General features: G+C 36.2%; 1 protein-coding gene across 1 annotated transcript in view; it reads right to left on the bottom strand.

Moving 5' to 3' along the window:
• Positions 1-7,918, bottom strand: part of LOC129235464 (protein distal antenna) — a 43,031-nt gene extending 35,113 nt beyond the window's left edge. The window contains exon 1 of the mRNA XM_054869327.1: positions 7,830-7,918. The gene's annotated coding sequence lies outside the window, so the exon portion shown is untranslated. The remainder of the gene's footprint in view (positions 1-7,829) is intronic.
• Positions 7,919-16,390: the final 8,472 nt, after the last annotated feature.

The following is a 16,390-nucleotide window of genomic DNA, read 5'->3' as shown; positions in this document are numbered from 1 at the left end:
CTTAAAGATAATTTAGTACAAAGTGCGGATAAAATGGGCATTAGGGATTCGTTTAGGTTTTACCAAGACAACGATCCCAAGCATACGTCTGGTATTGTAAAACTTGGCTTATCTGGAACTGCCCACATGTAGTACAGACACCTGCACAAAGTCCAGATCTGAACGTTATTGAGAATTCGTGGTCACTGCTGGAAAATAAAATAAGAAACCGTAATATTTCTAATGCTTCTGATCTGAAAAGGGCACTACAGGAAGAATGATTATACAGCAAAACTTCTAGAATCTATGAATTCCCTGTTAAAAGCTTTTCTGAATCAAATAATGTGTTAACGTTTTTTTGAATACTTTTAATTTAGTGCATTATTTAACCTCAAAACTGTAACTGAATTATTTTAATTTGCCATATCTTTCTTATAAAGAAACATTTTTTGTTATTAAATAAAATATGTTATTTAACAATAAAAAAATATAAGATTTTTTTCTGTGATGGAAATACCATAAAATATATTTGATATTTTAATAATTTTTTCGGCTGCATCAAATAAGCTGTGAGTCACTGTTTATTTCCACTGCGCCAATAATATTAACCTTTTGTTATTGCCGAATTATCACTCACCTACCTGTTAAAATTTATGAAAAAGGAAAAACCATCGAATTATCGGCAAGCGGAAACCATAACAATAATAATTTAGATTTGCGTTGTCCGTCTGTACTTTCGTGTTATAAAGAAGGCTTTTGTTTGAAGCAAATACTAACCACTTGATGTACTTCCGGAAATATACAGCTATTTGTGTTGGGGCACTTCAATATTAAAAAATTAAAAAAAAAAATTTAGCCCCTTCAGACCTGAATTATTGTTAATGGATAATAAAATTATTTCTTTACTAATTATTAGTAAGAAGGACATCATAAAAACAAATGTGTGAAAAATTATACATATTTATTAAGTTTTCCGAATTTTCCGGCATGTGCACAATTATACACATTAGGTCCCAAATGTTGTGAACAAAGTAAAATAAAAATATTATAAGGCTTTAAACATTATGTGCATAATTGTGCACATGAGGTCCGAAGGGGTTAAATAAAACCCTAAAACGAAAATGCTCCTTTGTAAGTTCGTATATATGTATGTATATGTATGTACACACGATGGAGAGAATAATAAGGTGGCACCTATCGTGGCACCGTTACTGTGCTCTCACTGAATTTTACAATATCAGCTGATTTTCGTGACGTAACCTTAGTCCAATTGGTGTTTAGTGTGATCAGATTACCATTTTCGTAACTTAACTTATCATTTTTTTGTTCTCTAGCCTCAAGGTATTGGTATAATCCTGACATTTTTCTAGCCTCCTCTAATTAAAATGTGATGTTTATAATTATGTAAAATATACATTTTCTTCAAATTAATTCAATAATTCGCTCAGTTCTATTTAGCTTTTTCATCATCTGGACACATTATCGGTGATTCGATTATTGTTGGTGTTGGTGATTATTCGTATGTTATTTATGTATGTGTTCGCAAACTTCTTCTCCTACGAAAAGTCAAATCTGTCTCTCGCTACTGCCTAGTTTGCCCTATAAAGAAGCACTAAAATGCCCATTTAAAGAAAAGAAAATGCCAAATTTTTATTAAATTACTTAAAGAACTTTACATGCGTCACAAATTGTCTAGGTTTTAATTAAATATGTTGTGGTTACGTACAATAGACTGGTTTGAGTGTTTTGAAAATCCATTTTTGTTTTTAAAACTTATGTTACGAATTTTTTTTTTAAAAGGTCGAAAGCCTTCTTGTTATATTTGAGTTTATGTACCAAGATACTCCTTTTTCAAAAAAGTCGTTATGTCTTACTATTAATGGCTTTAATTCGTATCCCTTAAATTCAAAGGCAGATTTTACAAAAAGGTTTTAAATGGTTTTAAAGAGTTGAGAGATGGAGATTCAATATTCTCACATAACCTCAGGAGTAAAAAAATTAATTTGCACTTACATATTATACAATATTATAAGAATCGAGAAATTTTCAATTTTAAATGCAAGAGTGACATTTTTTTAATTATACAATGTTTTTTAACTTACACAAATAAACTTAAAAAACTTGAAAGTTAACTTGAAAAAAGAAACAAACACCAAACTCAAACATTTTCGCATTTTGGGTATAAAAAAGCACTAAATTTATTTCGAAGAACAAAGGGTTCAACACTGCATAACTAGACTACTGTGACACCACGTCTTCTCTGATGGGCGCAGTTTTATTTCTATCATTCTTGTGTATGTACATACATTTGTGTAACACATATGTGTATTTACATATGTATATGTACATTTTTGTATATACATATGTATATATATATATTATGTATGTATGATTATTTGAAGTGGAATATGATATAACGCCATATTCCAAATTTTAAACACATGTAAATAAATAAATTGTTAAAAAATATTCATGAATGATTTTTTTTTTAACAAAAAGCTATAAAATAACATAATTTTAAGTTGTATTCAACCACACCTCCATCCTCTAGCAAAACAAAAACGAACAGTTCCCAAATAACACCCTCATACATACATATGTGCAAAGCAACAGAAGCACGAACAGTAGCGATTGCAGTTGCAGTAGCATACTGAAATACTTTGGTAGCAGTGCTCCGGTTGCCTACCAGTTTTTTGCTACCACTCCGACGAAACTGTAGCGGTAGCTTTCGCGCTAATTTGCTCAAGTATAGAAAGTCAGCTATTCTACTGCTGTATCTGTTACCGTGTATTGACGCACCTGGGTTTTGTGTGTCTAACAGTTTGACGTTTGGCTGGGATGTCCCCAAGTACTTTCTGGCGGCCCATACACCGTAGTATCTGTTTTACTTTACAACGCTACTAATCAGGTAGGGTACGACAGACGGTTGTTAAGCGGATTAGTGAACAGCTGATTTGCTTATTGTATAGTTTTGTCAATAAAAGATGGACCGCGGGCAACAAATACGGGTATTAGTTGTCCTGATACAAACAAATAATTATTTATTAAACAAATCTTAAATTGCAATTTCTCAAACTGCTCCGAAATATCAAAAGAATTTAGGTAATTTAAAAGTGCAAACTAGCATTGCATCCAGTCTTTTTTGTTCTTCTCTTTAAAAGTTTTCTTATTTTTTTATTCACAAGAGATATTAACTCTCTCTAGTTGTTAATCCACATTAGTCGCACTTAATTCCTGAGATAACTCAATATAAGTGTTTAATCCCGCTTAACGCCACCGTCTGTCTAGGCTATAACAGTCAATCAAATTGTCACAAGCTCCAAAAGATTGCTCCTATGTTTTCATAAGAATGCAATAACCAAAAAGAAAAAAATCAAATAAATGAATACTTTTGCCATCATTTAATATCACATACACGCTGTGAACGATGGGCTTTGGTTGTAATATTTGTATGGGATTTGACCCAAGAGTAAGCTGCGGTCGAAACATGATATAAGCCACATAACCATGCGAGTTAGTGAATCCTCATGATTTCGTAGCTCCCGAATCGGCAACTTTAATTGGTCGCGAAGAAGATGTAAAAAACAACATTTGACGAAACAGTTTCTATAACAGTTGATTGGGCTATTGATAAGTTTTATTTATTTATGTATTTATTTAACAATGATCAAGAATTTTTTTCTATACAGAAAACAATACAATTTAGTATTATTTAGCAACATAGTTAAATTAGTATGTAAATGTAGGTTTTGTCATAGAAAAATCAATATCAGACGAATATGAGAACATGTATACAATTTTGTAATGTTCTGTAGGCATAATTATAAAAACGTTATGAATACGGACGCAAGAGACATAAGAAGACGAGAGAATAGAAAATCAGTCGCCTCTCTTATAATATCATAGAAAAGGCAAGAGAAAGATCAGCTGCTACAATAAATAGCTCTAGCATTTTGCTGAATATATGTATATATTGTAGTATTATAACATCGGACTAAGGTAAAAAATTGGTCAAGTAAAGTTAACTTATTATTTCAAATCAAGTATTAAAAAAAGTTGGAAATAATTTTTTTCAAAAAAAATTCAAGCTTACTTCGAATATGAGAAATAAATTTAACGAGAGACTGCTTTTTACTATTGGGACTGTTTTATTCGCTTTTAAGAACGAAATTATTTGCTGTATTTGGGATTAAAAAATTGTGAGTTTTCTTTCCCGTCGTATTAATAATTTATATATTGCCTTTTTTTAATTATTTAACTCAACCGAATGGCATGGAGTTAATAAAGAGTTTTAAGGTGATGGTCCGCCATTTGGAATAGCCTTCTATTTCTCTTGGAATAGCCTTTTATTTTTCTTTACTTTTCCAGAGAGATTTCGCCGAAATCCCCAATGTGTTTTAAGTGTGACTAATTTATACATATGTATGTATGTATATTTATGTAGTTACCACACTGGTGTCATCTGTTTGGACTGTTTCTGAAACTTGTAAACGAGAACACAAAATCAGTTATTCCGTAGAATGTTTGCTATATTTTTACTATTTTTTTGTTCGCTCAGGTAATTTGGAAGTGTGTATGTCTCGATTACAGTAGTTGACATTCGTTTGAAGCGTAAAGATTTTTTTTATCTGACGTCAAAAATGTCTACGTTTGTACCGAAAAAACACCATTTGAGAGAAGTCATGCTTCATTATTTCCTTTTGAAAAAAGGGCGGCTCAAACGTGTCGTATATTGATCAATATTTACGTGTATCACGCTCCATCAAATACAACTTGTAAAGAGTGGTTTCGATACTTCCAAAGTGGTAATTTCGAGGTGAGTGATAAAGATCGCGGTGGGGCACCGAAAAAAATCGAAGATACTCAATTACAACAATTATTGGATGAAGACGTATGTATGTCGAACCCTTGATGATATGTCTAAAAAGTTGGATGTTGACAGCTCAACCGTCGGTAAACGTTTGCACACGATGGGAATGGTCCAGAAAGCAGGTAACTGAGTACCACATCCATTGAAGGAGAGGGATATCAAGAGATGTTTGGTGACCTATGAGGCGATTATGCATCGCATCGTCACTGGCAATGAAAACTGGATCTATTATGCGACAGCGAAAAAAAACATTCCTATGGCAGCCGGCTCTACGTTACCGGAATGACTCGAGTTTTCCCCGACCAAGGGCTGCCGCCACAGTAAACTAGCCCTTTGTAGTAAACCGTTTATCATCCCCCTCTATCGTTACAGGAGCAATTCCATGCAGCAATCTTGCTCCAAATACTTCTCCTTAGGGCTGGTATTGAATCCAACCCTGTGCCAGAGGTATTCTATTACTCCGTTTGCCATAAACGACTCCAGCAGAACTACACTTTCAACGCCTCAACGGCTACCACATCCCCTTATAGGCCGACACTACCAACCGGCCCCACAACCCACACCTGCACACAACTCCCCAACATAGCCCATCCCCATCCCTCCTGCTTCAAACAAGCAGTTTTTGGTCCCCCGTACAGTCTGGTCCGTGTGTCAGACCGGAATACCTCGGAACCTGGCATCAGTTATTCGCGATGGCTGCGGCCCATGAAACCAAGCTGCGCGCCAACTCTTCTTGGATTACCATGGAAGACTATAACGTGCACAGACATGATCGCGAGCGAGACAACGGGGTGGCTTAGCATTCATAGACCACCACACAGTGCAGTATCGTCTCATCGTACCACAGTACCTTAGAATATCAAGGTATAGCTGTCCGGTCAGGCGATGCCGAGCTCGAAATTTTTAACATTTATATAAAACCGATTGGTTGTAGGTGACTTCAATGCGCAACACGACATTTGGCATTCAATCCTGCCAAACGATCGTAGGGGAAAACTATTGACAGAGCAGATAGACGATTCGACATTCAGCACTGTGAACGACGACGCCCCCACCAGGGTAGTGGGCAATTGCAGCAGCTTGCCTGTCACAACAATAGCTAGCGTTGGTCTGAAAAATAACATTATTGCGTTTGCAATCCATTAATGATTTTCTTTTTTCGTGTTTGCTCAAAATGCTTCCGCGCGCTTGTAAACAATACTCTGCACTGTCCTTCCTTCGTTACCGACCACCATCATGGGCAAGCGTATGTCAAGTTAGCAGGCTGTTTCTTAAGGTGTTAGACTTTTAAAAAGATATGGTAATGTTGGCTTAGTATGGGAAATTTATAAGCAACGGATATGTAACCATGATTTCTTTGTTTACCTGTATTTATTGGCTAATATATGCTGAATTTTATTTCCGCCAAACTCTAGTTTGACCAAAAGATTAAAGCAAACAAGACTTTGCAAATTTATTAATAGTTTCCCAAGCTTCTAGATGTATTTGTACGAAAAAGTATTGAAAAATATTTGTAGTAAGCAAAAATAGTACAACAATAGATACTAACAACAAAAACAAGGCAATATACGTTTTGAATCAAGGGATGGCCAGTGACAGAACTTTTATTGACAAAACCTTCGCAAGAAAGTGTACATAACATTTGAATAAAATTAAAATTTCAAATAAAATTATTTATTTGAATAGTGCCATAATGCAACAACGGAATCATATAAACGGGATCGAGTAGCAGTCGGAATGAAGTGCACACCACATATTGCTAATTTTCTAATAATTATTTATTTTGAAATTTCAAGTATTTTCGCATGTAATACCAAAATTCAATGATGTATAAAACTGCATGTCCGAAATTTTTGTAAAAATTCGAAGTATAAAATTTAAACTTTTGATGAAACTTTGACGAATTTTTACAAATTTTATACAAAGTTTGAAACTTTGCTTCATATGGTTTTTTTTTGGAAGCATGAACTATATGTTTATGGAAAATTTATTCAAATTACAAAATAAATAAATAGTAAAAACTTATCAATATGTGGTGCACACTGTGCACTGTTTTAACAAATAAAATGTATATATTGTATAATAGAGTTTTGCTAATAGAATACAGTAGCATAGAGGCATAACTCAATGCTACTTTTTGTTTCTGTTGTTGTTGTAGCAGCATAAACATTCCCCATGCATATACGAGGAAAGCTGCTGAAGTGACAGTTCTTCGTCGGATATAAATCCGAGTCGTTCCGGTTTTAGAACCGACTGTCGCGGAAACGATTCTTTTCTGTTCTAAAAATTTGTTCACCGACTGAAAATTGTATAAAATGCAACAGATATTCATATTACAGTAAAATAAGTAGTATATGTAATCCCACTGATTGGTGCGTATATCCTTTGTTTGGCGTTTGGCCAAGCTCGTCCTCCAATTTTCGGTGTGAGTCTTGATTTTATTCCACAAATGGAGAGGTCTACATGTTTATGACGCCTCCGAACGATACATGGTTTTTATGAGTTTTTTTTCAAGGCAGAAATAAAATGGTAGGTTTTACATTGCCTACCGGGAGACGGGCGCTACTAAACCTCTCCTATCGTTTGATGTTTCACGCCCACAGTGGGTTTCGAACCATGTCCCTTCAAAATGTTAGTCACACATAAACACCATTCTTCTACGGCGAACGTTAATTTCATTTAAAATCTATCTACATATCTACAATTCTGACACACTCACAACATATATACCTATACTTATGTATATTTTTGAAAATTTGATAACTCAACATGTTAATATATGGAAAAATAAAGTAATGTGACAAAAACAGAGTTTCAGTCCCGTAATTTTAAGCTTGTATATTTTTTGAAATGAAACGAAATTAAATTTTAATTGTATTATTATTTTACACGTGTACATATGTATGTATGTATGTAATCATATTTTTTAAATTTATTGTTATTTAATATTTGACAACTTTTGTTTGCTTAATGAACTTACTGTTTTTATACAACTATTCCAGAAAAAAGAGTATATATTTGATCTAAAGCAATTATTTTGGTGTCGCTTTTTATGCTGGTCGCCTGTTATTTCAGTGAGAAATCCGAAAATCTTCAGAAACACAAATGATATAACAAAAATTACCGATTCTGTGCAGCCAAATAAAATTTCGTTCATTAATATTATACATATATATATTCATTCTTGCATTTTGTTGGTACTAATGTGCAACAGTTTCTTTTGAACAATTTGTATTATATTTCCACTCGAATTAGAAACCGCGTGCAGATGCTTAGCTACTTATTACTAGGCAATTATGTATTTGTATTATTTTGTTTTGTTTTTCCATTAATATACACTTCACAAATTCATTCATATGTATGTACTAATATGTGAGTACTAAATACATATGCCTATTGTAAAAATACAAAACATCACATTTGCACAATATTTTAGTTTTATTTCTATGCTTTCTCACTTCGCGAATTTTTAGGTAAGTAATGTTCGTAATACAACAGCAACACATTTATTTATGTTGGTCGACCTTGTCACTTTTAATACCTACACCGATGGCGCTGTTGTCTCGTTCGCGTGTTCAAAGGATGTGATTGTGTTTCCGTTCAACGGTGCTTTGCGAACCTTCGAACATGAACAACGGGCCGGCAAGGCGACAAACTGGCGCGAGTGCAAATGCGGCTCAACAACTATGAGCGCGAGCGCGGTTACGAACGCGAGCGTCGCTGAACTGGACTTAGTGAGTGACGAAGTTTAATTTTAGCGGCGAAAGGATTTGAATTTGCACAAATTTGCCGCCACCGTCACGGTCGTCGCACTACCGTTTGTTTTGCGACTGTGTTAGTGTGTTCAAATGGCTCGCGTACGGATAATGGACACAACTACGGTTATGGGCACGTGTGCAGCTACGCGAGTGTGTTTGTGCATACAGATGTACACGTATCCATATGTATGCACATATATACGAGTATACATACGATCTTATGTGAGTGCCAGTATGAGTGTAAGTGATTGCGCGCGTGTTTGTAGCGTTTCGTGTTTTGGGCATTTGGTCAGTTGCGCGCGCTCTTGACCAAACTGGACCAAAACCAAGCTGAAAGGAAACCACACCACCAATTTCAGTGACAGCCAAAAGTATAATGATTAATAGGCAAGCGACGCGCAACGGAGGAGAGTGACAAAGATGGCAACGGAGTATTCAGCTAGTAATCAGCAAGAAGAAGACGGTAAAGAAGGCAAGCCGTTGACCGTATCGGACAATCCCGCGACGTTCTACACGGGCAGAACTTTGCTGTTGTGTCCTGCCAACCACATACTGGCACGAACAACATATATGTATATTATACTCATGCATGAATACCTTCTTTTAAACATGTATACACTCATACATACATGCATATACGTACATATATGCGCGAACAAGTACAAATTTACGTGAACTCGCATCTGTATAAATGTGTGTAAGCAAGTAGATGTTGGCAAAGTGGTGGTCATTGTCACAATTCTGACACTCGGTATCGTTGCTCACATCCTTCTTCATTCTTAACGGCATCAATTTTAGCGTCAACGACGGCTGCGAGGACAAAGACGACGATAGCGATGACTGCGACTACAACTTTGACTTCGACAGCGACTGCGACTAGGACAGTGCCGGACACTGCGATGTACATACATACTGATGCGTATATGTACACATTTAGATGCCCATGCGAATGTACATACATACATAGAGCCTATTTCTTGCTTAGGCAAGCATACTTGGTTGGTAGGTTGAATAGATGGATGGATGGATAGCTGGAAGGATATATTGGACAGCAATGCGTACATTCGCTTATTCAGTACGGTTATAGTTACTTGTCCGTATGTACGTGCATGCGTTCATGTGTATGCATGTGTGTTTCTATATGTGTCTGCTTACCCTCCCAGCGGGTAAACGCATGTTTGCACCCAACCAGTAGAGACGTGTAGTGTACTCCTAGTGTGATGAGATTAACATCTGAGTATGATGCGATATGCGGATGCATTTTTGCGTTGGACTCTTATTTGGCCCGTCTGAAGAAATGCAATACCGGTTATGGTGGTAACAGGGGATGCTTGAGTAAGAACACATCGTTCATATGTACGCAACAGCACCAAGACTGAGAAATACATTATCAAAGCTGCACACACGCATTTATGTAAATGGATATGGCACACATGAATTGACCAAATCGGCTGAAAATCAAGAAAGGAAGCGAAATAAATATAAAAAAACAATAACCGGACAAGACAGAGAGAATACAACGAAGACGACGATTAATATGCAAACGAACGAAAGTAGGGTGTACATATTTAAGTGAATATACATTCATGCTTACTTGAACAAAGATATGAACACAATCATTCTTATAGGTATTCATACACATATGGAGGTATTTGAAGAGCTATCCCCTTCGCATATACGTTCACCTAAATACATATGTATGTACACACATATGAATTTACACATGTAGGTGTACGTTTAAGCGAACTATATACATACATACATATATGTTACATATGTATGAATGTGCATATACTCATGCAATATAATTGCTAATAATAAGATAATTTTTAAATAATTGTTTCATTCGCCTATTTATTAAATTAGTATTAAAAAAGCGGTGATACCAATTGCACTATACACATTGAGAGGGACGAGCGGACAGTACCGCCTTATACATACATATCCATACATATGTACATATATACATATGTATACGTGAGTATATGTATATATGCTTGTATGTGCACACAACCAGTATGAGCCTAAAAATACATACATACATATCTGTTGCGTTTTTTTTAAGTGGCGTAAATCGAGATAATGAAAATAGCATACATATATAGGTATGTAAGTTATGCTACTCTTCAGTGCCGAACCTGAGGCAATATGTCGTTTGCTCAATTTAATAGTAATAACTATTACAAAGTTATAGGGCTTTAAAAAATATCTTAACTCACATAGATAAATGTTGCATCAGTTAGGATATCTTATCTGCAACAATGCTGTTATGTCTGGCATTGTATGACAAGTTATTATGTATATTAAAAGAACTTAATTAGTTGTATGAGTACGAAAACATCCTATTTAATTGCGTTTTGAATTTATTAAAAAACATTAATGTCATTTAGTTCTTTTTTGTTGTGTTTGTTTAAAATTTTTTCTTGACTTAAGTGAAGTTAATTTTGTTTTTCGTCAATTTCTATTAAATAAAGCATTTAAATAACAGAAGTTATTGTAATTTTTGGCCACCAACTTTTCTCTAATATTTCTCATTCCCATTCAAGTAACCGATTTCTAACAGTACCTATTTATAAAATTCATATTGCTCCAATAATTTGACATTTCCAAAAAATTTTTTTTTGCGCCCTTCATAATTTAACTTAGGCTATTTTAACTGATAGGACATATGTACATATTTTTCAGAAAAATTTAAGTGGATACCTTGCGAATTATTTGTACATTCTTATAAGTTCCTGTACACATACATATATAGTACATACATATATTTTCCTCACTACTTATGTTTACTGGTAAATATACCTGCAGTCCATGTATGTGCATATGTACACACATATCTGTATATGTATCTGAAGGAGATTTCTGAATGTGAACACAAAAATGTACTTATATATGTATATGTACATATGTATGTCTGATTCAACTGAACATACACTTGCGATACTGTACGTATCCATATATATCTATGTATAACTAGATGTACATGTGTGTTCACATGTACAAAAGCAAAAACACATTGCGCGGCAGAAAGGAATAGATGAACGTCTCCAGCTTTGCCGGACAGCGGCCTTTTAGTCTGGCCAACCTGCAACTTACTGATGTTAGCAGCAGGACGCGCTCCTTACTACTTCAATAGAAACTCAAACCTATGCAAGCACTGGCGCGGCTCTCTGTTTTCTTCTTGTGGTTATACTTTGCGATTTTGTTGTTGTGATTTATTTGATTTTTGTTTTGCTCACACTTTCGTTCGCTGTACTATTTGCATTTTAGCGTGGTGCTGTTTGCTCTCTCTGTGCTCCAAGGATATGCGTATTCAGAGAAAAGAGAGAATGCTGTCCACATCCCCGATACAGCTTCTTCGGTTCAGTCTTCGTTTAGTTAATACTTGCAGGCATCGTTGGGTTTCTATTGTGATGCGGGGGCTTGTTTGTTGTTTTACTAAAATTGAACAGTTAGTTTGGTGACATGTTTCATGTGCATGTACTCGTTCAAATCAAAGTGTGTATGTTTGAGCATATGTAGTTATATGCTCATATGTAGAAGTAACCCCTGCAGGGAAACACGACTAGTAAAAGGCCTTAATTTCTCAACTTTCACCGACGAAGTGAAGATAACTATGAATTATAAACATTGTACGAGTACACCAGGGAAACAAAGTCCGAAATTCTCTGGAATATTAAAAATCAACCGATGACCGTACAGGGCAAAAATATGCATGTACATAATGATAAATAATAAATAAGTGAATTTTTTCAACTAAATGCAATGCATTGTAAAGTAATGTTCCTTCCAAAAAAATTATTCGTCCAGAGATCGATTGCAATACAGTTCCAAATCATTGAAAATGAAGAATCCTTAGAGGCAGGAGATTGTAATTAAATGTAATATTTTTTGTTTACACTAAAATCTTTTTACCCACCTTTATGGGTTTCTTCTACACCCATAAATAATTGGAAATAAAGCTTATTTCAAAAGATGCACCTAGATGTTGTGTTCAAATAACACGTGTACAAATTTAGATTCTCTCCGGTTTTACAAAATATGGTTCTCAACAATTATATGTGGAAAATGACATAATCTAAATGTCTTGCATACGAGGATTAAAACTTTCAAGGACTCGCTCAAACATTATCGCATTGAGTTCAACAATTTCGAACCGAATATTGTATCTCAGCGATCGTTGAAATCGTTGTTTCAAAAAACCCAGTCTGCTATGCTAGTCCTTTTTCTATCCTCGACAGAAACAGTTTCTTAAGAGTTTTGCATAAATCCTTGAATTGTCGACTCATTCGGACGATTATTTCCAGTTTGAGTTTCAATTATTTTAATGCGTTGTTCCATCGTGTAAAATTTGTATATCTGTCTAGTTGTGTATGTCTGTGTCAAAGATCACATAAAGTATACAGTATTCACTATTGGCCCCGACCGATGAATGGGTTGGTGCGTGACTTTCATTCCTAATTCGGAGTAAGTAGATGTGAATTTGTATGACTAAAGAGTTTTTGCCAATAGCGGTCGCCCCTCGGCAGGCAATGGCAAACCTCCGAGTGTATTTCGGCCACATGAAAAAGCTTCTCGTAAAAAATATCTGCTCTCTTGAGTCGGCTTAAAACTGTAAGTCCCTCCATTTGTGGAACAACCACAGGACGCACGCCAAATATATGAGGAGGAGCTCAGCCAAATACCCAAAATGTGTGTAAGTGTCAATAATATACTCGGAGTTTTGCCATTGCCTGCCGAGGGGTGACCGCTATTAGAAAAACTTCTTGAATACTCAAGGCACAAAAATCAACATTTTCGACACCTACTCTTCTTTGCTTTTCATCGAGGTCAAAAAGCTGCCGAGCAGCGTGGGACATTTGCGACGTGTGTATGGAGAAGGTGTCATAAGCGAGTCTACAACAAGTCCCGCAGCGGAAGGCCTTCTGAATTCGATGAAGAACGTCCCAAATCACTTCAAGGAGAACGGTCGCCAAACCAGTCGTGAACTGCGATCATAAAACGATTCTCAATCACCTTCGAAAAATTGGGAACCTGGGTGCCTTCAAATTGCTTCTCAGCATCTCGCTCGCCATCGCGCAACATGCGGTCATAAACAGAGCTTTTTGTACCGAATCGTCACGGGAGATCAGAAATGGTGCCTATACGTCAATATGAAGCAAAGAAAAGAGTGATACGACAAAGCCGAAAGTCAAGCCGGATCTTTATCCAAAGAACCATACTCCTTCACGATAATGCCCGGCCTCATGTTACACAAGTTCTCACAGCCGCAAACCAAGAGCACGCACTCCGTCAGCATCTGTCGTATTCTGATGACCTTGTACTGACCGATTACCATTTTTCCGCTACCTGTCAAACTATATGAAGGGCGTTACCTTCGATAACAAAGAGGCCCTTAAAACTTGGCTCGAAAACTTCTTTGACACCAGATCAGTCGATTTTTGGCGGAACGGCATCAACAAATTGATCAAGAGAGGGGAAGAGGTTGTCAAAATCAGCGGTGAATACATAATTGATTAATTTATTGACATAATTATTAATTTTTGTTTAAATAAACAAAAACGCTGGAAACGCTACCAACTTATTCTCCAATCCAATTCAATATTGACCTCTAGACTTCACTTTTGAAAGAATAGGTTACGGTGATTGCCATTCTCCATGAGAATTTAAAGGGCCCCACTTGAACATTGTGGAAATGCAAAAACTTAACTTTCTTGAATTAACTTATTACTCTTTGCAATAATTTTATATTTTATATTACTTTGTAAGCGCGACCATGGTAGCTGGATAGTTGTGCGTAGTACTGGGTTCCAAACTCAACTTCACACTGCCTGTATCTGTAAAACAGCTGATGACATCAACGTCAAAATTGTTCTAATGATAGTTCAATATATTCTTTATAAGCCATCAAAAGCATTTGCGTCTCAGTTTTGTTGAATTTTTATTTCTGTGATGGAATTCAAACGTAATAGTGTGATTGGGTTATATTTGGCTGGAAAATCACAACCAGCCGTTGTTCGTGAGCTCAGTCACCTCAAAGTGAATAAAATGTTTGTGTATCGTACTATAAAACGTTACAATGATACTGGTAGCATTGCAAAACGCTACGGAGGTGGACCAAAAAAAACCGCAACAATGCCAGAAATGGTTCGGAAAGTGAAGGCTCGTCTTGAACGAGATCCACGTCGAAGTGTAAGAAAAATGGTCAAAGAACTGAAAATATGGCAAGACAGCATTCGACGCATATTGAAAAATGAGCTCAAGGTCAAGGCTTACAAGTTCCAAAAAGCACACGATCTTTCACCCCAGCAAAAAAAAGGTCGGTGCGAAAGAGCAAAGGAGTTGTTGCGCTTGCACGAACGTGGCGAATTTCCTAACATTGTGTTTTCTGATGAAATAATTTCCCAATTGAGCAGTTCATAAACACACAAAACGATCATGTTTACTTGACCGAACGCTCATACGAGAATTTGAGCCTATGGCCACTCGAAGCAATTTCCCATCGCAAGTAATGGTTTGGGCTGCAGTGACCGCTGATGGGCGCTCTCAAATCGTTTTTATCGAGCCTGGTGTCAAAGTGAATGCTTTAGAGCCGTGGACACGCAAACATTTCGGTCGTCGATTATGAACGTTCCAACAGAACTCGGCACCGACTCATGAAGCTCGTGTGAACCAAGAATGGTTAAAAAATCATGTTTCGCACTTCATTTCGTCCACACAATAGCTCTCGAATTCGCGAGACGCAAATCCGATGCACTATTCCATCTGGTCCATTTTGGAGAGCAAGGTGAGGACTAAAAAATATGCAAGTATGTATGCGCTGAAAAAAGCGATTATACGAGAATGGGCCAAAATACCTCAAGATCACATTTGTGTAGCATGCAACTCATGTTTTGACCGTTTGAAGGCTATAGTCAAGGTAAAAGGTGGCCATATCGAGCTGAAGTGAATATATCTTAAAATTGTAATCATTTCTGAACAATTTTGTGTTTGAAATCAATAAAAACTAATTTCACACAAAAAAGTTATGGTGTTTTGAATAGGTAACACTTCATATCGTTCACCCTGTAGTACTTCCACAGCGGTCGCTCTTCGACAGGTAATGGCGAATTTCTGCCATGAAAAATTAAATGACGAATCTGTATCATAAAAAAACCATCTGCCGTTCGGAGACGGCGTACAACTATACATAGATCCATCGATTTGTCGCACTCCATCAGGACGTAAATCACAAATCAGGGGATGAGCTCGACCAAGCAACCAACAATAGATACAAACGTCAGGTTGTTCTATAAGTTTTCCGGTTCGTTAAGGCAAACACAATTTTATGGTTTGAAATACACTTTAATTACATATTTAGTATAGTCTCCCTGAACATCAATATACTTGTTTCAATGAGATTATAATTTATGAATTCCATCCCTGAAGTGAGAATCTGGAAGGGCTGCAAAATATGTTTCCACGGCTGTTATGACCTTATCATTGAATGAAAAACGCTTCACACGCATTAATTTTTTTGGATCTGGAAGCAGTCGCTAGGGGCCAAATCTGGGAAATACGGTGGATGCTCTCTTATCCAACAACCCAGTATAAATACATTGCATCGGGTCATTAGAGGTAAAATACGTTGCACAATATTTTGAAAATTGTGCTCTAACGCTAAAGACTGGAGCTAAAAAGAGAGCATTCGGTGCATTCTTCGTTACCACATCGATCTAGGAGAAAAGTTAGATCAGGCGGCCAAATGAATTAGCTCCGTGCATGGCCCAATACTGTATCGAAT

Source organism: Anastrepha obliqua, chromosome 1, assembly GCF_027943255.1.
Source record: "Anastrepha obliqua isolate idAnaObli1 chromosome 1, idAnaObli1_1.0, whole genome shotgun sequence".
NCBI classification, from domain to species: domain Eukaryota; kingdom Metazoa; phylum Arthropoda; class Insecta; order Diptera; family Tephritidae; genus Anastrepha; species Anastrepha obliqua.
This window is presented reverse-complemented; position numbering and strand designations above follow the sequence as displayed.